The sequence below is a fragment of the Halichoeres trimaculatus genome, unplaced genomic scaffold, assembly GCF_033239565.1.
Source record: "Halichoeres trimaculatus isolate MK-OKI-2021-1 unplaced genomic scaffold, fHalTri1.1 fHalTri1_scaffold_19, whole genome shotgun sequence".
Taxonomy (NCBI): domain Eukaryota; kingdom Metazoa; phylum Chordata; class Actinopteri; order Labriformes; family Labridae; genus Halichoeres; species Halichoeres trimaculatus.
The window spans coordinates 14,837,622-14,859,405 of record NW_027437197.1 but is presented as its reverse complement, the minus strand read 5'-3'; the positions used below and the strand labels follow the sequence as shown (position 1 = coordinate 14,859,405).

General features: G+C 42.2%; 1 protein-coding gene and 1 long non-coding RNA gene across 6 annotated transcripts in view; one reads left to right on the top strand and one right to left on the bottom strand.

Moving 5' to 3' along the window:
• Positions 1–1,143: 1,143 nt before the first annotated feature.
• Positions 1,144–9,932, bottom strand: LOC141808307 (uncharacterized). Its single transcript, XR_012599899.1, has 3 exons — positions 9,831–9,932; positions 5,826–5,977; positions 1,144–2,611 (listed from the first exon to the last, which is right to left on the bottom strand). It is a non-coding gene; the product is annotated as an uncharacterized LOC141808307 (long non-coding RNA).
• Positions 8,409–21,784, top strand: part of il1rapl1a (interleukin 1 receptor accessory protein-like 1a) — a 185,570-nt gene continuing 172,194 nt past the window's right edge. For 2 of the 5 annotated variants that reach the window (XM_074694841.1, XM_074694837.1), the window contains exon 1: positions 8,409–9,178. The gene's annotated coding sequence lies outside the window, so the exon portion shown is untranslated. Of the gene's footprint in view, positions 9,179–10,104; positions 10,406–21,784 lie in introns of those variants that run through there. The other 3 variants (XM_074694843.1, XM_074694842.1, XM_074694839.1) reach the window with 2 other exon arrangements.

Here is a 21,784-nt window from a genome sequence, read left to right as displayed (position 1 = left end):
TGTCATATACTCTGCGATGCATCTTTAGACTTAAATTGTGACTTTTGTTGTCTTATGAGTGACAGGACTGTCTTTAAATAAAGTTAAGCACACATCAGATGCATCAACAAGGCCACCATAAACGACAGCCCCTGTGTCTCTTCAAAGAGTGTAAAGCAGTTAGAGGCAAGGAGACAAAGTCCACTTTCAGCCTTCTCTGCCCCATGTAATAGTCTGTAATTGTTTTACACGCTGAGTGCTGACATCCTGCGGGCGGCTCTGGGAATGAGATGGATTTCATTTCCATTTTCAGTTCTGTGTGAATGAGTCCTGGCCTGCACTGCTAATAAGCAGATCCACCTCACTTTAAGGACTGGCTTAATTACTGATTCTTGGCTGACCTTGCTGTCTGAACTTTGCTTTGGAGCATCAATTGTGGCTCGTCAATTTCTATGTTAATGAACGCTGAAGGCGATGGAGAGGGACAGGGAGGGGACGGTTGTTTTTAGGCAAAGTTGATGTTCCGGGGAGGAGTTATGTGATTAAAAGACTGTTAGGTAACCTTGTGAGGAAGAAATCATTTTTAATGCAGGGTTTCTTTTACATTCCTTTTGTTATCAAGGCTGCAAATTGTTTCAAGTCAAAACATAAAGTGAAGCAGTTATGTTTTCCAGGATGAACCTTTATCTAAATCTTACTGAACCTTAACACACAGACATGTGCACCACAGAAAAGCATGTGTTTGTGTAGAGCTCTTCATCACTGCACCACTGGGAGACCTCCACCTCCTCCTCTTATTATCCTTCTTGCTGTAATCCTTGAGATGGAAAATGCTGATCCTACTCCAGTTTTCTGATTAGTAGGAAACGCTTCTGCTGGGAATCTTCAGGAATGCTCCCATGACAGCCTGAGATGCTGGCTCTTTATTGGCTGCTTGATGTATAATTCAGGTTGGTTGGAGGACCTCAATGAGACTCGATGATGATGTTGATGAGTGTCGCAGCGCGGGTGATACCTTACCTTGGATTCACTCAGATTGACAAGGTTTCAAAACCTGACATGTCTTGGTCAAGGTCAGAACACTGCAGAAATGTGTTCACAGAGATTCAGACCCTACAAAAATCTGGACCTGACTCACAATGAAATATTTCTATTTATTTACAACGTGTGAAATTATAGCGTGAAAATGACATAAACAGATCATTTTTCATCCTGAGGCTTGAGCCTGAAATCTTCATCAATAGTTGGTGGAGACCAAAACACAACCCATTTACAAGTCTCTGAGCTGAGTCACAGTCTTAGCAGTAGTGTTCAGAAAAATAGATTATTGGACTCTGTATTTTTTATTTTCATGTTTGACCTCTGTCCCGTCTCCAGAAGGGGGAGATTTAAATCTATTGACTTCTTGTTAGGATGCTTTATTGTCAGCTTGTCCATCATTTTACATCCTTTATGGTTGACAGAGTCACTGCCACCAAGTGGTCAAAAACATCCTTAACTGTTGATTTTTTTTCTCTAACTTGAGATAAGTTGGATGTTTATACATTTTCCAGACTAAAGATATTTGAGGTTTTTGTCCTCAGAGGTCAACCGTTTTTGACAGCTCTGTCTGACTTTGAATTAGGGGTTTAGAGTCATCTGCCAATGTGCTGCTGTCCATTTGCCTGGTATCCACATCTGATGTTTGCAGAGTCTTGCTTTTAGAGTTTTTCCAAAGTTGACTTCAAAGTGCTCTTTACTGACCTCTTCCACCTTCCTCCTTGATTTTCAAGAGACACAACTTCCGTGTTTTTTTTCTTTTGTCTTTGGCTGGAGATGGTTTGTTGGTGAGCTGCTGGGGGAGAGAGAATTTAGTACCCTGTTAAAAAATTTAGTAGTGCTCAGCGTGCTGAAAGAAGCTAAGCTGTACGATGCTGTGAATGTTACTCCAGCTTCTCACTAACTCTACACAAAGTTAAAAACACGGCAGTGAGGACGCTAAGACTCATATATTTATTATTCCTGCGTGGTCCAGTTACAAATAAAGCCACTTTATTCCTGAAGAGACATGTAAAAATGGGTTTCTTTAAATACTCATGACTGCTTTAGCAGAAGAAGATGGTTTCTGAAGTTTTTGGCCAAACATGAAAAAAATATCAGAGTGAAATATTAAACAGGTAGACTGTGTTCTAGGACTTCTGTGTCACAACTTAATCTCATCTCACAGCCACAGACCGTAGGTTTTTATGTTGTGAACATCCAGCTGCTGCTAGTTTTGTTCTTGTAAAAACCCAGACTGACAAGAAATGAACGACCCTGTTTTTTCAAACTGTTTCATCTCCCTTTCAAAGGCTCAAGAATTGATTTTTCTCTAATAGATCAGGTGATGTACGACATCACCCAGCTGTACAGCTCTAGTATAAAAGTGACTTTTTGGATAAAAAACAACATTTTGTAAAGTGAGCCTGCTTGTTTTCTTGTTTTTTATTCCATTGGTGTTCTCTGGCAGTTACCCGTGGTCATTTTCTGGCACACGTGTTCGTACCAGACGAGCAGGGGAAAAAAGCATCATCTTCACAATTACAGGAAGGTCATGACCCCATGTCACAGCAACAGCTTGGCATCCGTTTGGAAACTGCTTGGCAGCCGCAACCTGCAGATTTCATAAACCTGCAATTAGATGCTGGGCATGTATCAGTCAGCACACTGTGAGAAACATCTGCCAGTGTGTGTGTGTGTGTGTGTGTGTGTGTGTGTGTGTGTGTGTGTGTGTGTGTGTGTGTGTGTGTGTGTGTGTGTGTGTGTGTGTGTGTGTGTGTGTGAACATCACATTAAGAGGAGATTACAGGTGAGGCGACCAAATGATGGACAGGAAGGAGATGGACAGAAAATCATTTTGTCTCCATGCTGAGATGTTTAATTATGAGCATCATTCTTTCTGATTATCTGCACAGAAATAGGACCATTGTGCTTTAATGTGGAGGAGCCGTCATGGATTAAAAAGTTAACACTTCAGCCTGGGGTGGCCTTGTAATTAAGGGTCAGTTTTTTAAAGAATTAAACCATATCAAAATGATCCAGATTTGGAAACCCCATTTCTTGCTATCCAGGATCAGGCAATCCATCTCAGTTTTATGCCAGTTTTTCAAAGAAACATTGGATTGGCTCACACTCAAAAAAATCAAGTCATTGGAAGAACATGATTTTATCATGGCACCTATATTCCATTAAAACAAACCAAGTTCAGTCAATTAATCTTGACTGTGTTGTTTCAACGTAATCAAAATGCTTTCACTTAGCAAGATCCCAATTTGCTAAACCAACTAGCTGTAAATGTGTTGTGTGGACATAAAGTTTTGGCGTTATGACTTATTTGCAATGTGTGGGTTCAACCGTGAGTGAGGAGGGTACACTGTGGATATAAGACCTTGCTGTACATTGATCTGTGTTGTACATTGCTTTGGTTAAAAGCAACATGGCTGTCTGTGCACCACTGCATGGACCAGCTGTGTAATCTTAAAACACTTCAGTTTAAACTTGGCCAACAAAGCACAGTGTGTCAACACATTTTGTTTTATTAACAAAACAAACTGTAAAAATCATTGGGTACATGGGCTGGGCTATATGGAGCACAGACCCCCGGTCCATGCCTGTTTAGCTCAGACCACAGATCCATGGCAGTCTAGCACAGACTGTAGATCTGCACTCGTGGAGCACAGACAGCTGGTCCTGGCCCGTCAAGTCCCGTCTCACTGAACAGTAGGGTCTCATATGTGCTGACTTCGTTCCTCACTCATGGTTTCAATGAGCTGTCACAGCAAAAATTACTTCAGTAGTTTGTACCAATTAAACAAACAAAAGTTTACAAAGTTATGTCCAGACAACACCTGACGACAGCAAGTGGATTGTTAGATCATTAGGAACTTGCACCCTTCAAAATGATGCCCACATTATCCAGGTTATCCTTTGGCTCTGCTCTCTGATGAATAGGGCCTATTGCACATTACTGCCACCTCCTGCTCTGGAGAGGTGTTGCAGATGGGATTCCTACTCAAACCAATTAGGTTGAGTTAACATAAAGCAATCTTGTAGTTTTAACAATTTTACACATCATGCTAAAACAACATGATTTAATCATGTTTAACCACTTATCTTGAAATAATCTAGTAGAAGCTACATGTTTACCTGTGTTGGTTGAACAAACACCCATGTTGATTTTTTTGAGTGCACCCTGATCCATATAAGCAGTTTTTAAGATTACCAAATCTGGCTTACCAGTGCTCTAAATGGGACAACATATCATAATGTGGGCTACCAGCTCTTTAAAGAACAACAGGTAGAAGAACCAACATGGGGTCATTGTAGGTGTTTTTTTTTATTTTGAGAAAAAAAACAAAAAATCATCCACTTCTGTTTTTAATATCTTTTAGACCCCTCATCTAAGCTGCAACAAATGAATAACAAATGTACATTTAAAAAAATACAAAATGGATATTTTGTAAACGTCTAAAACGTCCAAAAAAAAAAAAAAAGAGGCTTGTTTTCCAATAGTCAGCAAAACAAAACAACAACAACAAAAAATGTTCAGGGTTCTTCTTCATCTGTGAAGGAGAGTCCAGCATTTTTAAGCTCTGCTTTTGGAGAGCCGGTCTGAAGTTTTTCTCTGGTTTGCTGCAGTTTGGTCAGCTTGAATTGTTCCACCGCCAGGAGTATCTGTGCTTCTGCTCTTTCAGTTTCGTTTTGTTTTTACTTTACTTTACTGAAAGGCTAAATTGGTTGCCTAAATTAACTTTATTTACTTCATCACTGTAATGGTTAAACAAGTCAAGTGCAAGATACAAATTAAGGGATCAACACTGAATTCTACAAATTTTATATTATTTGACCAATTTTAAAGTTTTACTTCATTTTCTTCCTGAAATCTACCTTGAAATCCTAACCACTGTTGGGATCAAGATAATCCTGTTTTTTTTTTGTTTGTTTTTTTTTTGGATCAAAGTGGTCCAGATCCTACTGAAAATTTATGAACAACACAAACTGAAGGTTTGATCAAGAATAAAACTGGGATTGGATTGTGTGATCTTATCTGATTTTGAAATCCTTCTTTCCCTTTTGAACAACCCATTTTCAGAATTTAATCCAATCCAATAACCAAAATCTGATTGGATGACCTTTGAACAACTGGCCCTTAAGCGTTTGCCCATATCCAGAAGCTGTAGTCCTTTTTTGCAGCAGTCGCTGGTTTCCCTTCCTGCCTTGCTGCATGTCTTTCTGCTTGTTCTGCTCTCTCCCAACCTGTCCTATCTGTAAAAGTGAAAAACATCTTTGTCTGTCTTACTGTTCCATAAAAAAACTAAAACAATATTCAAGAGCACAGAAACACACTTCATGTCGGTCATCGTGATGTCTATCCTTCCCAAGCTGCTGCTGCGTGTGTCCCATTGAGAAGTCTTTTTTGGTAATTTCCAATTTGAAGCGAAGGAAATTAATTGTTTCTTTATCTGATTGCATTCTAATGCAAAGTCTATTTCTGTCGGTGCAGGAAAGTGGGACATGATTCCAATTTCTGATAATGCTCTTTAAAGAACGCTGCTCTCCTTCTGAAACTTTCTCATGAATGTGTTACTGTACTGACGCTGAAGGAGCACAGGAAACCTGCAGCAGCACGGGGAAGTTTATAGTAGCACTCACGTAGCTCCTCTGAATATTTATCAGGCCGTATGTGAGTGAGCGCGTGACTTAATGAGTGGGTGGGTGAGTGAGTGAGTGGGTGAGATTGTTTAAAGAGAAGGAAGAGGAGGTTTTTTGTCGTATCCGTTAGGTTCTATATTTTCTGCATGACGGAGAGCAGTCAGGTACCTACTCACGCTCTGAAAGCAGAAAGTGTGGAGGCAGACGCGTCTGTGACGAGTTTCCTGGACCAGGGCGAGTGCGGTTACACAAGACTGGCCTCCTCTTCCCCCTCCAGTGATCAGACGCTCAGATCCTGGTTTGATACGGAGAGGTGAATGTCCTCAAACTGACACACAAACACACATGTGGAAAGAGATGAGAACATTTGTCTTCTTTGTTACATAATCAGTTTATTTTTTTATTATTTATGGCACGTGAGGAGAAACAAAAGTTTGTAATTGTTTGAACTCGCTTTTTGTCTGAATCCCAATCAGGGAAACCTTTTATTTTACAGGTGAAGCAAAAGTTCAGCACCAGGAGTGATCTGGTTGTCATTGTTTTGGTGTTGGTTATAGTGGCACCTGTGGCCTGAGTTGGTAATATCTTTCTAAAGACTCAATTTAACATGAGCACCACCACCCATTTTCTCTCTAAGGTGTGCATTTGTTAAGGAGAGCAGATCTTCTTTTTTAAATTTTCTTTGTTCAAGGCTTTGAACAGGATTTAGAGCCCTACTTTCTTTTAGTTTTATCTCCGGAATCAGAACTTTTGATCCTTTAAGTGCAATTACTCTTGAATAAATTTGATTTCAATTATCATTACTATTATTATTTTACAATAACTTCAGTTTTGGTGTCCCTTTTTTTGGTTGTGTAAAGTCAAACTCCACCACCTCTCTAACTCTAGTGATGCCTCTGACTTGATGAGGAGCTGAATTCTGAATTTCTGATCTGAAAACCAGATTTCATCAGCCAGTGGCTGTTTGAAAGCTGGAAGAAGCTCCTTTTTAGAGCTAGTTAGAAAAAAACTCCAACAGAGATGGAGGTTTTTCTCTGCAGGACTATTTCCCATAGATTACCCATGATACATGCTGTGGATGGATTGTATCACTTTATGGAACAGAAAAAAATCTAAGGATCAATCCTGGAAATGTCCATAAATTAATGTGGTTTCCCTAGATTTGTGTGTGTGTGTGTGTGTGTGTGTGTGTGTGTGTGTGTGTGTGTGTGTGTGTGTGTGTGTGTGTGTGTGTGTGTGTGTGTGTACATGGATGTTTCAGCTCATCATCCCTGATGGCTCATACTCATCCAGAATAGGAGACCTGACTCATTCACTATTGTTTTCTACCTGCTCACCCACACAGGTGTTCTATTATATCTGGCGGATTAGACCTTTAAACAGGCTGAACGTGGCAGCTTAATGCAGGAGTTCTTTAACATCTTGACTAGACTGTAAAAATGACTGAGGCGTCGTTTAACCTGACTGTAGAGGTCTGACAGACCTGAGCAGAGGTCAGGTGTGTTTCAAAGCACACCTATTGGATTGTAGTGGATTAGGATGCACGTTATTTGGAATATATTTTGGAATTATTTAAACCGTTGGTTCTCAAACTTGGGTCGAGACCATAGACTGTATAAAACATGGATGTAGTCTCCCTGAAGTCACCCATCTGTTTCTGAAACAGAAAATGAAGCACATTGGCTATAGCGGCCATATTGGACATGGCAAGGGCTTTGCGTACAGCTAAAGGGTGCCTGTCGATCACGTGACCTGAGCTGTGCCTCTGATTTGGCGAACTTGCAATCTTAATATCCTCTGAACTGTGGAGTTAGAAAAAAATCACCTTTCGTACAGTGTATGCTGATAATAAAATAAGTGACTCAGACGGGAGACGTTTTTGAACCGGGCTGTAAATAGGTTAATTTCTGTTGTGAAAACAGCTTTTTTTTGGCTTGATGTGTATGTGACCTCCTGTACTTCCGGAGCCAACCTCAAGCGGACACTTGAGAAACAGCAGATTTTAGCACTTCCGCATTGTCTCATATTCTCAGACTGGAGGTTGCCCCTTGGTCGAGACCTGATGGAATGAATGGGAACTTTAGGATGACAAAAACTCCAAAGCTGTCTTGTTCATTCCACCTCCTAAGCAAATAACACCTATTCCAGTGAAGCTGTGACAAACCATCTTTGAAATCAGAGATCTGCTTTCTGAGTCTTTTTTAAAATTCTGTGTTCAAAGACTTCTGAGCACAGTGCAGGAAAGCATCTCTTTCAGAGGAAACAGGCCTCTTTGATACACAACATACAGCCAGGATACTTTGATCACTTCATGATTCAAAGATTTGATTTGCTTCATTCCTATGATATCGGCCGTTTTTGTGTTTTCCTTACACAAAGATTCACTTTCCCAGATCTATGGACTCTCATCTGGTGCTGAATTTATTGATCTTTGAGTTTCAAACCTGAGCTTTGATTTCTGACTTTAGAGAAGCTTTTTTCCTCATTTAAGACCTGGACATGAGCAGTTTGAACTTTACTGGAGGACATATTTGAATCCTTTTCTCTCTGTCCTTTTCCCTTTATTTCTGACACACACACACACACACACACACACACACACACACACACACACACACACACACACACACACACACACACACACACAAACACACACACACACACACACACACACACACACACACACACACACACCCCTCTCTTTCTGTCTCTCCCTCTCTCCGTTTCCTTCTCTGTCTTCCTGGAAGTGAGCTGAGCTGAGGCGCCTTCTCTGCTCACCCCTTTTCTGTTCAGAGCTGAAGCCTCTGACCTGAGTTATAGGTGTCTGCCGGAATTTCTTTCCCCCTCATCCATTTCACTGTTTAATCGATGGGAATGACAGAGCGCAGGTGCAGCCGCGGCGTGCGTTACAGCGCCAGCAGGGGACGGTGTGTGGTGCACTAGGACCGGGGAGAGATCCTTCTCGTCGTGTGCAACTCCGGAGCGGAGCTGTGGAGGGAACCCCCCATCGGATCTGGCCATTATATCCATACATTTCCTTTCCCCCAATCTCCTGCACCGCGGCGCTGCTGAGTGGGGATCGCACTGAGCAGTGCGTCTTGGGCTGGTGAAGCACCCAGAGGAGGATTAGGGATCGAGCACGATTTGAGTGACATTTTTTGGAGGGGGTGACCACTTGGCATCTGCGCCCCCTCTCCTTTTATAAACCGTTTTTTATGCTTATAGTGGACTATTTTTTCCCACATTTCTACCAATCATCCCTCTTATTCCAAGCGCGCAAAGTCACATCTGCGTAGGAGAGCGCTTGGCGCACTTCTTCCCCAAAGGACACAGATAAGATCTCCATCATTCTGTTTGGATTTAAACTGGACGACTGGCTGAATGGGTGACCTCGCTGAGACACACTCCACCACTGGCTTGCACCAATTTTCTGGAAACGTGTTTTCTCGATTGAGTCGGAGTTGTGATGTCCAAAGCCTTCCCCACTGACTGACAAACGGCGTCGTGCGATTTTGGAATCGAGTTGAAGGTAGGCCAGTTTTCCCTCTTTGGCTTTGCTTCCAAACACGGTTTGATAAAGTTGGTTGGTTTCGGTTGGTTCTCCGATTATTGCGGCAATTAATTGATCGACTGTGACTGTGTCTCTGCCGGACAGTTGCGCCAGAGAAGCCGGGGAAAAGCACGGTGGGGATGTGATATAAATCAGTTAGAAAAGGCTGCGAGTCTGTGAGACGCTGAGAGAAGTTCAGCACCTGCCAGTGTTGCAGCAAAGAGATGAAGTCGAAAATAGATGATTGTGTTTATCACAAGCAGTGAGGACGGATAGATAATGAAACTAATGATGTCGCAGTGTGGGAATACTCCGAAGTGTGTATTTCTCAGAGTGTGTCCTTTATTATTTGGCTCGCGATGTGTTTGCTCAGTGATGGAGCTGCCGGAGAAGCCCTCTGCAGTGCAGTCTCACACACACCGGCCCGCCGGGCTCACTGGAGCTCACCGAGGAGAGGATTTAGATAAAGGTGTAAACGAAGCAGCAGCTTTCCCTGAAGCTAGACGACCAGTAAGCCTTATTATATGCACAATCCTGCTTTTATACGGCGGGTAGAGGCTGCAGGATTCACGAGGCTCCGGTTTAACAAGAAAATAGTTTTCGAAATGGATGCGCCAGAAAAACAACTCACCATCTTCTCCATCTTTTTTTCTTCTGTATGTTTGTCTCACGTGCACGCACACACTCTCTGAAACATATTCCAATGGTGTGTGTGTGTGTGTGTGTGTGTGTGTGTGTGTGTGTGGGGGGGGGGGGGGTGGGGGGTAAGAAAGAGAGAGAGAGTGCGTCACTGTAGTTGCAGAGTCTAAATTCGAGACACAGAAACAAGGTGCCCAAACTCGCGCACACTCTTATTTTTATTGAGCCAATCCGAATCATTTAAGCTGTTTAGCTGCAAGGAATCGACATCTCAGTGTTTCATGAGCACTCCAACAACCACTGGCTCTCATGCCTTTCTGACCTACTGTACGAGTTTCCCGTGGGGACAAACAGCACGGTCCCTTGAGTGGCACATACCGACGCATGACGCAGGAATCTGGAAGCTGCTGGATGATGATCCTGGAATCTTAAAAGGCTGGAACACGTTCAGACCTCTGGAAAAGTCTGCATCATTTCTGTTCTGTTGTTGATTTAATGTTTTGGAGAGAGATAGTTGGAGGAGTCATCTGGAACATGAGCTTTGAGTGAGCACATGCTTGTGTGAAGGTAGGCTCTCTCCTTCACATAAACACACACAAAAACTAACAGGGGGGTCTTTGTGTTGCTTGAAACACAATTAAATCCAGCCATTCTGAGCCCCTGTGCTGTAAAGCAGAGCAGAGTTTTTACAGCTTTCTCAGGTGACCTATATCTTCTTGTGCCAGAGTCCACTTGGAGGTGAACCACCCCATTAAAGCGCACAGAGGAATGAAAGAACATGTCTGAGTGTCACTCTGGATTCCAGGGGTGACTTTACGAGCATGCAGCCATGCATTTAATGAATTGGTTAAGTCATTTATTCAGTCTGATGTTAGGCAGCAGATAAAGCTGACAGGGCCGTCTCTGCTGCCAGCAGCGCCTCGTCATGGAGAGGATGACAGGAACTGTCCGAGGTGCTGAAACAGACAGCGCCTTTGTTCAACTCTGTGTTGAGTTAGGAAGTTATTCACTGCCTTTGGGTGGACATCTACACTCTACGACATAAACACCAGAGTGTGTTGTTTTGTCTTGATGCTTATTAGCTTCTTTTTTATTCATGTTGCCTTCTTGAATCGACATGTTGAGTCCATTTCACACCTCATGCTACCAAAAGTGCATCATGCTTTTTCTTCCTCTCTTTCTGCTCTACAGTGTTTGCTTTAAATGGCCTCATCATGTGAACTGAGTGGTGTTAAAATCCATTAGCTGATCATTATGGAGCGGTGCTTGGCTGAATCACGTTAGAAAGAAACACATGAGCATTAAAAAGAGGCTCCTGCAGTGTGAAAAAAGGGTCTTGTGTTGTTGCAGTAGCTTGACAACGAGTTGGGTCGCTCACGAACAGGTTCTGTGTGAAAATTTGTCTCTTATGAGAAACGTGAGGCTTTGAAAGATACATTTCTTCTGTTGTGATGTGTGTAACGTGACAAATTGCACTGAATGTGAAGTTTTTGAAGACAGTGTTTTCTCGATATTGCTATTGAGAAATATAAATGCCAATTGAAACACAAAGTGTCACACTTATTCTTGCACAATTTCATATCAGGATACCCCAGTGTTAAATACCTGTTTGGGTGTGTTGTAATTTTGCACAGAGCACACATTCTGCCTGCTATAAACCGTTACGCAGCCCAAGTGGAAATCAAATGAACCCAAAGGGAGCCATGGCGTCCAGTGTTGGTCTAATAACCTGCTGCACTATTATTATTTTTGCACCATTTTCTTTATACGACCAAGTCCCAGAGTTGCAGAAATACCTTTGCATGATAACAGTGCACCACTTTAACTAAGCCGCTCAGCGCCCAGTGGGACCCCAGCAAGCCAATTTGTTTGTGTTAATGGTCGTCCACTCACAAGGAAGAGCTGCTGGAGAGTCTTCCTCGCTCGCTGCTGCGCTGGTGATGAATGATGTGTGTGTTTCCCCCTCCTAACATTGATTGAATTAGGCCACCCCGCAGACCCATTGCTTTCCCAAGGAGCTCTCGAAGGCGATCCTGCGGTGAAGTGTATCAATAAGTGGGGTGGATGGAGTGTAAGTGGTGGTGTTGCCGCGGGCAGACAGCCGGTGATGAGGAGAAAGAGGAGGAGGAGGATGACATGCTTAGGGAGGAGTGCCGGTCGCTGATCACACAGCAGATTGGGAGCCCTCGGTGCTGGCGTCTGTCGGTCTCTGCTGTGTTGGGAGAGAGGGGCGGAGCCTGACAGAGCTGACCCAGAACCCCACAGTGGGCCTGTGTGCAAGTCACTTTAGCTGTTATTAACCCACCAATGAGTCTGTCTTTGAGTCATTTAGCCAACTGTGATCAGGTGATGAGCGTTTCTGTCTGAGAAGAAAGATGTACAGCAACGAGGCGGTTTGATGGCTTTGTTTTGAAGGCTGCTTGCTTTGACGTGAACCCCCATGAGGCCACTGGCAGCTGAGCTCCCACTGTGGCAGATTGATATTTGTAATTTAAGGGAAGCTGTCACACAGCATCCTCCAGATGGAGAGAGCCGTGGAGGCACGCAGTCGATTAAACACGGTTTGTTTAGAAATAATCATTTTGATGTGGGAGCTGAGGATTCATTCGAGGCATATTGGCTCAAGGGTTCAAAATGTTCAATTATGCACAGACACGTACGAGTGCTTAATAACAACAACGTAGACGTGGAATCCAGAGGAGTGTGGAAGCTTTTAGCATGTGAGCTGTGTGATGTAGCTCCTCAGATCAGAGCGCAGAGGACAGGTCAGTGATTTGTTGCAGAAAGAAGGTGGAGGAGAGATTGCAGCGGAGAGCACATTTATTAACACATGCACACACTCTCACTCTGCATGCACATTGTTTTTAATCACTGAACTATTGGAATTGATATTTGGAGGAGGGTCATGTTTTAAAAGACCATCCCTTCCTTGTCACATTGATTGACAATAAAGAAACAATAAACAGCACAGGGAGAATACAGCTTGATTAACTGCCCTTCAGAATAACCAAACATGTGCAATAAATCAGGTTTCCATCTCACAAATTAGGACGCTGGCATTTATAGCCCAGTTTCAAGACCCTCAGGCTTGAACTCTTCAGGCCTTTAAGCTCATGGATCCAAGCGTGGGTCCAGCCCTGAGGTTAAAAGCACTAATATGAATCTGATTCTCTTCCTCTGTCGATAGCATATACTACAGTTCACACTGTGTGTGAAACCAGCAGGAAGATCCAGGGCAGGGTTTGATAATGCAAGAAAAACAAAGCAATAGTTCATTTCTTGTCACGCAACTGTCAGCTGTTAAGTGGCTGAAATCTGTTTCCAGGGTGTGTGTTTTTTCCAAATTGTCTCAGTAAATCATGAGCTATAAATATAGGAGAGTGCTAAGCAACTGTGAGAGGCTTGTTTAGGTTTTTGTGGCCGGGTAATAGAAACACATCAAAGAAAAAACAAAAAAAACAAGATTTTGAAAAACAAGATTCCATAAATGTAAACTTGATGTAGTACGGAAATAAAATAAAACAGTACACAAGAATGAAATAGTAATATTACATGAATCGAGCCATAAATTTACCAGAATCAAGTCTTCATTTGGTTAGCAAGTTTTATTTTGAAAAGGAACATCAGAAGAGCAGGCAGCTGACTGCACTAAAAGAAGGGATGTGTCCTCTGAAGTAGGGCTGCACAATAAGACCAAAAAAAACAATAACTCAGTATTTTTAGGCTACATCACCATACACGATACATCTTGCTATTCTGGTTTCTCCTCTAAATCACTATTTAAATGTTAAATTCAACCTTTTGATGCATAAAATGAGACTAGTGTAGTGATTTAAACAGACCCTTCACTTGGATTTTTAAAATGTGCATGCAAAAAGAGGAAAATCCCAATTAGGTTAAGTGAACTTTCAATTTCAACCCAAATTTTATGTAGTAACATATTTTCAGTTCCAGTAAAATGATTCATTCAGATTTATTCAACTGGCTCAATACATTATATTATATTATATTATATTATATTATATTATATTATATTATATTATATTATATTATATTATATTATATTATATTATAATACACTTTGAAAATAGCATGAACTAAAGTGATGATGCCTCAGAACCTTATTTTTTTTTTCCTGATAGCTCCTATCAGTTTTAAGCAGTGCACAGCTGAGTGCTGTGACTGAGCAGGGGAGGGGGCAGAGTGCACAGAGAAATGAAAGTGAAACTCAAGAACGTGTCACATTTGTTTCTTGTTGTGGAGAGCTGAGAGAATCAGGCAGAGATCATCATCCAGGCAGCAAAGAAAGCCCAAAGAAGGATCAACACTTTAGAAAACAAGCCCCAAGAACCACAACCTGCAACTGATGAGATGTGCAAGCAACTTTTTCCCCTTCTCTTCTAATACAAAAACACACATGTGGGAAGGTTTTCTTGGTGGGTGGGGGGGTGGGGGAGCATGGTGCTTGCTGTGAGAGGAGAGTAGGGATTGAAAAAGCAAAGCTCTGGAAAGAATTACAAACAGATGTCTGAAAACATTTATGTGACTGTTTGTACTCGATGCTCACAATATAGTCATTTTATACATACGTGCAACCACCTACAATACATTGAGTATATTTAATATATCCCCTACCTCTGCTCTGAAGTTTCCTGTCACCTTACCAAAATGTTCACTGAAAACAGAAGTAGCTCAACAGCACATGCAGATCAAGTCTCAGTCTTCTGTTGATGGAAAAATAAGCTTCATTTGTATCTGCTGGGTCATGTGAGGAAAGTAGAGGGTTGGTGTTGTGTTGATTTGGGCGCCCCCTGTGGACAAAGCAGGTAATTGAAATGTCTGAGCTTTTTAGACTCTTAAAAGGATTCAGCATGAAGTCCAGTCTGTTTCAGCACTAGTTTAAGACTCCTCACAGGAGCTTCACGCTGAAGAAATCCTGCAAAATTGTTTCTGTTCAGAATCTGTGTTATGCCTCTTCTTTGCATTAAGTAGTTTAGTACTTCTTGCTGTGTGAAAAGGCTTTTTCTTTCTGTGGCCTGGCCTGAGGAAACTCATTTCAAACTATCAGAAAGGTTGATAACAAGTTCCAAACATTCAGCAGTCACCTGAAAGTACAGGGCAGAAGAAACAGGTGAAGACATTATGCAGTGAGCTCAGAATACTTGAACTCACCTTCACTGCCATCTCCTCACTGATAACCTCCCTGACACATGCCACTCAATCAGCACGGAGCTGCAGATACCTGTCTCACTTTTCCTCTTTGCTTTGAGCTTCTGTCTCCCTGCCTGAGGTTCCCACAGTGAGCACTAGATGTACAAACTTCACGTTGCCTTTCAGGTGAACTGTGACAGCTGTGGATGTGGTAAATAAAGGCAAACCTGTCCATCTGTGTCTTATCTCTGTCCTGGTGAGAGAAGATATCACGTAAAATAAGTCTGTATTTGTTTTGACTTTTTTTTCTTTTGAAGAGACTGACCTTTAGTGTTGTTTTTCTGCCGCTGAAACCAGATCAGACAACAATTACCGGCATCAAATTGAAAGGAAATGTCAAATATCTTGTTCTGTAATTATAACTGGAGGACATGTTGAAGGTTTCAGCCGCTCTCAGGTTGTGTAAACCAATGTGACGACTATAGGCTCATTGGGTATTGATATTTAATAATAGAACAAACCTGAATATATCCCACCTCAGTGTTCACATGCTGCCACCAGCTTTGTCATAACACAGGCAGAGGAGACAACACCCGCTGTAATGGAATCATTCTCCTGGCTGTCACTTTGCATCGGTTCTGGGAAAATCCTGCCAACGTCCCACGGGGCGGGATGTGCAAGAGAGGAGCTATAGCACAAGCACATGTTCACATAAAGAAAGAGAAGAATGTTTCTCTGTGACATACACAAGATTAGTCTTGGCAAATTGCCTTGTCTCACAGGATGAGATCAAATTCAGAGGTGTAATTCAATCGCTTTCTTTCTTGAATGTTGTATCACTACTGTAGAATTCCTCAGAGATGGTCGTGTTGAAGATCTTCGAGCTGGCGCTTACTCATAGAGAGGGGGAAAAAAGTTGTCAGAGTTTTCCACATCAGATTTGCTCACAACAGTGAAATTGTAAGCCGTGATCTCTCGGTGGACCGGGCCACGAAAAAAGCGACAGAGACACCGAAGAGGGACTTTAGCTCAATTTTCTGTTCCTCGGCTTGTCAACTTGTCTCTGAAATCCACTCAGATGGCCTCAGCTCTAAGCTATGAAGAAAGGAAAGACAAAAAGACTGAGATGAGGTCATGCAAGAATCAGCAAGGGAGAGACGGAAAAGGCAGAGAGAGAGAAGGAGAGGTGTTTCTACTGTTTCCTAAAGCTGGAACACTCTGCACTGTTATTTTGTCAGCTGCAGTGGTCTGTGTTATGGTGCAAAAAGTCCCCCGAGAGGAGGGACTGCCATAAATATTGCACTGTGTGGAGCAGCCGTCTCTGATGGAGACCCACATTGTGTACAACATGCTCGCTATTAGTGCCACGGGTCAGTAATGAGTGGATGTAAAGTCAGAGCCAAGTGTCTTATTCTTTAAACACTCATCCAATCAGGTTCACAGGGAAACAATCCAGGGAGAAGGGTGAGAAAATACAACTTCTGAGGCAATAAGAGCCCAGAAATCCAAGAGGTGTAAGATATCAGAAAAGCTTATAAACCTTTTAAAGAATGAGGATAGATCTTTAAAAGATGATAATAAGGTGTTATTGTCTCAGTGTGTGAGAGCTGTGAAGGTCAGTGACATCCATGTGTCTGTTCATCCTGCCTATTGGTGTGTGTTTCTGTGTGTGTCTGTGCACACTGATCTGACACACAGGCCCAGTCAGTCCTGCTCTTGGCTCCAGCAGGGATCTGGCACGTATCCTAGGTTTGCAGCCTCTGCCATTCCTCCCCCTCCCTCCCTCTCTCCTTCTTTCCTTCCCTCTTTCTCCCGCTGCCTCTTCCTCCTCTTTTCCTCCCTTCATCCACACACCAGAGCAGATCAGCCTGCCCGAGCCTTGCAGCATGTCAGGGGAGAAAAAGCAGAGAGCTGACTGGACTTTCACTCAGGCTCTCTTCCTCTCTCTGTGTGCCTGCTCATTTCTGGCTCTCCTGTAGCCCTGCTTTGCTTTCATATGACAGTAATATGGCAGTGTTACGGATCTTATTATAATATGCCACACAAGAGAAGCTGAACACATGGCCTGTGAAGAGCTCTGGCTATTCATGGAGTATGGGAGCAATTGACAGAAGCCCTCTCCATGTTCCATAGACAGAGCCTTGGATAACCTCACAGCAGGACACACGTTTACAGATACACACACACGGGCACAGACATAGATAGACTATCTTACAGATCTGATTCTATTCACATAAATCCTGTAATAAGATTCTATCTGAGATAACTGGACTGCTCCCCGCAGGGCCTTCCCCCCTCCACAGCAGCTGCACTGTAGAATGAATACAGCAGTGGTCGGAGGACGATCAATGATAGTGTGTGTGCGCGTGTGTCAGGGGTTTTAAGTACAAATTTCTGAATCACCAGCCAAAGTGGATAATAGATATTAAGCTTTAACAGCCACTCTGAGTTTCCAACAGACAACAACAATTTCATTGAAATCAGCCAGATTGCCCTTCGAAATAAAGCATACACACATATATGGAGCATTAAAAAAACATTACATGCCAGTTCAGTTTGTCAGAGTAAGTCTGTGGACATTTAAACTGCAGCAGAAAGACTCAGAGAGGAGGAGAGGATAAAGGAGAGAAGCCTGTACGAGTTGATGAATGAGATAAAGAAAGTGTATCAGGATTTTGTGGTGAAGATGTTTTCTTGGCCCAAGATCCAAGATCCCCAGCTTTCATCTTACAGTGCATTAATTATGTCACTGAGATAAGTCCTGTTCTAAATGAGGCGTACATTTTGCTTTCTGTTAAGGTCACAAACAAAAACAAAAGTACAGATACATCTCAGTGCACTACAGAATGTCCATAAAGTCTCTGTACAATTTAAAAAAATGTAAAACAAAAGCAAATGAACGGACAAATATGTGGAAATCTGTCACAAAATGAGGAGCAGATTAGGGCTGGGACCATATCCTATTCTCGCAATTCGGTTCTATTACGATTTTTGGGATGCTGATTAAGTGTAAATAGCGATTCCTCAATACTTATTGTGATTTTTTAGTTTGCTTTTTGAACACCAGACCTTGTGTAAACGTGAAGTGATGATGATAATGTCGACAGACTATATCAGGGGCCATATTTTCCCATAAAATGCACAACACATGAGTCAGAGAAAATCATGTCACCGTCCGCTGGAAAAAAAAGTGTTAACTTTTTTCCAATCCAGTTTATAAACAAAGACTGAAATTAAAAATTTGAGTTTGAAAAAAAAAAAAAAAAACGTTTTTTGTCAAAAATCCTGATTTTGATACTGCCAAACAAAAAATCCCTTTACATTGATTTTTTTCTCCCACCCTTAGAGCAGATGTTATTTTATTTTTTTATTTTTAAAGGAGCCGTGCAAACTATCTGAGTGATCTTGGAAAAGTTTCTCTTCTAGATATAAACCTGATCTTAATCCAAAACTCAAAATGAGATTATCACCAGGAGTATAGGTTATTCATAAATGCTACTTCTCAGCTTCTTGTTTGGGTCGGAAAGGACTAAATTGATTTACAGCACGTCGAAATCTCTACAAACGGCTGACAAACTTCAGTAGTGAGAAGAGAGCTTTGTGTTTTTCTCTGCTCAAAATGATTTCTTGGATTAATTTTGTAGTCATGGTGGACACTGGAGGTGGACTGTCAAAAAGGAAAAGTACAGAAGAGCAGAAGTGATAAAGCATGAGCCTCGGTTAAAGAAGGATACTTGATTAGTTATAAAATGGTACAATAAAATAAGATTATGCAGTTAAAGAAATACTTGGGGCAAAAAAATTTTGTTTTCTGATCACATTTGTCTGAACATTAAAAAACAGCCCTGATAAAGTCCAGATCCTGATCCTGCATTAAAAACGAACCCTGACATATTTTTCTCTCTGTTTTTGGCTGCATGTTTGTATTTAGACAGCAGCTGTGCAAAGAAGACAAAAATCTATACATCTGCATTGTTTATTGTGGCTCAGCTCCGTATTGTGCTTCGTCCTCATGGGGACTTAATTAAAGATTTAGTTTTGAACCCCTCTGCAGCACATGCTTGGGTGTACAGGAGTGTCAGTTGAGACACACAGGTGAGTGTTTCAGAGCCACAGGAGACCAGTGAAGGTCAGACATCCACGCTTCAGAGGTATTTCCACACAGGGTAGCTGAAGTGATACTGATGGTGTAAATAAGAGCACAAGATAAGCACATGTTGAATTAAACATTTCCTGACTCCCCTTCGTCTCTCCATCCGCCCATCAGCTCCCCTGTGCCCACTGAGAGCAGATACCACCCGCTCAATAAGGCCTCGTCTGTCTAATAGGGCTTTCACACACCTACCACTGCTCTCTTTGTGTGCGTGTGTGTTTGGGACTTTTGGTTGGCTGTAGCTATTGTTCTGCAACACCCACTAGTTCCTCGGATTGGTCCAGCTGCTGATGAAGCTCATATATCTTTTCTGTCAAATCCAGCAGCATCCTGCGCTCTTTGTGGGCAGAAAGTAGAGACCGTTTTTTTCCACCTGACTGCAACTCTGTGACAGGTTTACTCTCGCTTTGGTAAGTTGTTACACTGTGTGTTCGTCTGTGGTTGTTTGGCTTGTGTTATAACTTAGTCCTGCAGAAGCTGATTGGATATCTTTGTCCGCATCTTCAGAATGATTTATGAGATGCTTTAATATTGTACAGCTCCTCAGAGTTCACTGCATAAAGATATTTTTATACTTATTTTTATGCAACTCTCGTGAGCAGAGGAAACATTTTCTAAACTTTTATTAAGTCGGTGGAAGCGATCCATCACTCCAAGTCAATTGTCACAAAGTTTTATCACAAAGATTGTAAAGTTTTACTTGCTAGGTTTCAGACTTTTTATTATATTGATGTGCAGGCTGGAGAGGATGGTGAAAGCAGAGATGAGAAAACAGTTAAACTTGTGCTTCCTTGCTCATGATCTCAGCATTTACATTAATATGAAGCAGAATGAAAGGATGCAGAGCTTAAGAGGCCTAAAACTAAGAGGAAAGATGTGTTTCAAAGTTGTTTTTACCAAAAAAAGAGGGATTGGTTGAAAATGAAATGATTTCAAACAAGGAAGGAGGAACAAATAAAGCATCATTTGTGATCTATCAGCATGCATTGCTCAAAATACTCATAAAAGCTACAAATTGATACCTCACCATGCAGCGCTCCTTTTAATAATGCTATCTCTCTTATCTTTTGTAACCTGTCTTAACCCCGCCTCCTTCTTTCCGCCACTTTCCTCTCCATTTCTTCCCGTTCTCTCTATTCCCAGCCTGTCCCCAGTCAAGCAGAGAATCGATTTTTAAACAGGCGAGACTCTGGGGACCGAGCAGGGAACCATTATTGGCCTCATTTAGGCTCCATTGCCACCACGATGGCTCCTCTAGACAATAGGATAGACTCTGTCATAGATACCAAGGCGTAAATGCACATTCCAGCCCAAAACTGCTCAGGCCAGCATTTCCTGTCTTCAGGGAGCTCTGTTTAAAAAAAGACGCTGTCGGTTTGAGAGGATTGGCTGCAGAGCCCCTCCACACAGCGCTAATACAGGCACATCCAGCACATTTCACAGCCGCAGGCAAGATACGAAAGGAAGATAGCCAATGACTTCTTTCCTCCATGCTACTTAGTGCATGCCACCTTTCAGTTTTTATCACAGCCATGGCTTTTATTCAGTCTGCAACATATGGCATTGTGCTTCCACTGTAAACAGCTTCTGCTGATTCCCCATCAGGGGATTGTGCTCCTCTATAGCAGGTATACGTCTGTCAGGCAGCTCAAGCGTGCAAAGCCAATCACAGTCTGCTCCCTCTTTCCAGGACTGAGAGGTTTCAGGAATGCTCGAGCTGAAGTTTATCCCAGACAGTCGAGAGCATCTTTTTGTGATCAAACTAATCTGATGAAGGTGTAAGAGCCACTTCAGGGGTTGCATTACAGCAAAGATTTCCCCTCAGGCTCGCTGTTTGTTTCTAAATATGTGTTCATGTTGAGACAATAATTCTTATCTGTGACTCTGATACGATCCTGAAACAAATCTGGGAGTCTGGTAGGTAGCTAGTGTGTGTTTGCATGAGAGAAAACAGAATGTGGTGCAGCAGAGCTCATGCAGTTGCAGCCTGGGGGTGCAGAAGGGAAACACGCAGCCGTTGCTTAAACCAGCAGAGAGCGAGTTTGTTTCTGGGTAAAACATTCAAACGTGGATTTATGAGCTCTGCAGAATGAAGCAGTTAGACACTGAGGAAACTATATTGGCATTGCACTGAACACTTGGATGCCCTCTAATAGCAGCTGTCAATATCAGATTGCAGTTTGGCAAATAAAGGACATTAAGTTCTACACTTGAAGAATAAGAATCTATTGAAAGGAATCAATAACCATTTGGTGGTATTTTTTATTTAGGTAAATAGAGAAGGGGAAACACTTTAGCAAATCTGCAACAATAGCCGTCGGGGTGATTCACAGCAGAAGGGCAGCTTATTTTATGGAAACGACTGAGCTTTGTACTCCCACACGCATGTAGTGGGAGGTTGTTTCAGGCCGCTTGGAAAATAAAAAAAGAAACGGGAGAAAGATTAGAATACATAACATCCAATATGTGATGACATGTCGATAAACTGCTACCACTACTTATTGTGATAACACTGAGGATGATAATCAGGCTTTTTTTATGTAGGGCATCTCTTATCAGTGGAGCTGCTGTTTGTGACGACCATTTTTCAAAACTGTTCCAGAATTTAAAACTACGTTCTTGTGACTTTTCACTGTAGAGGA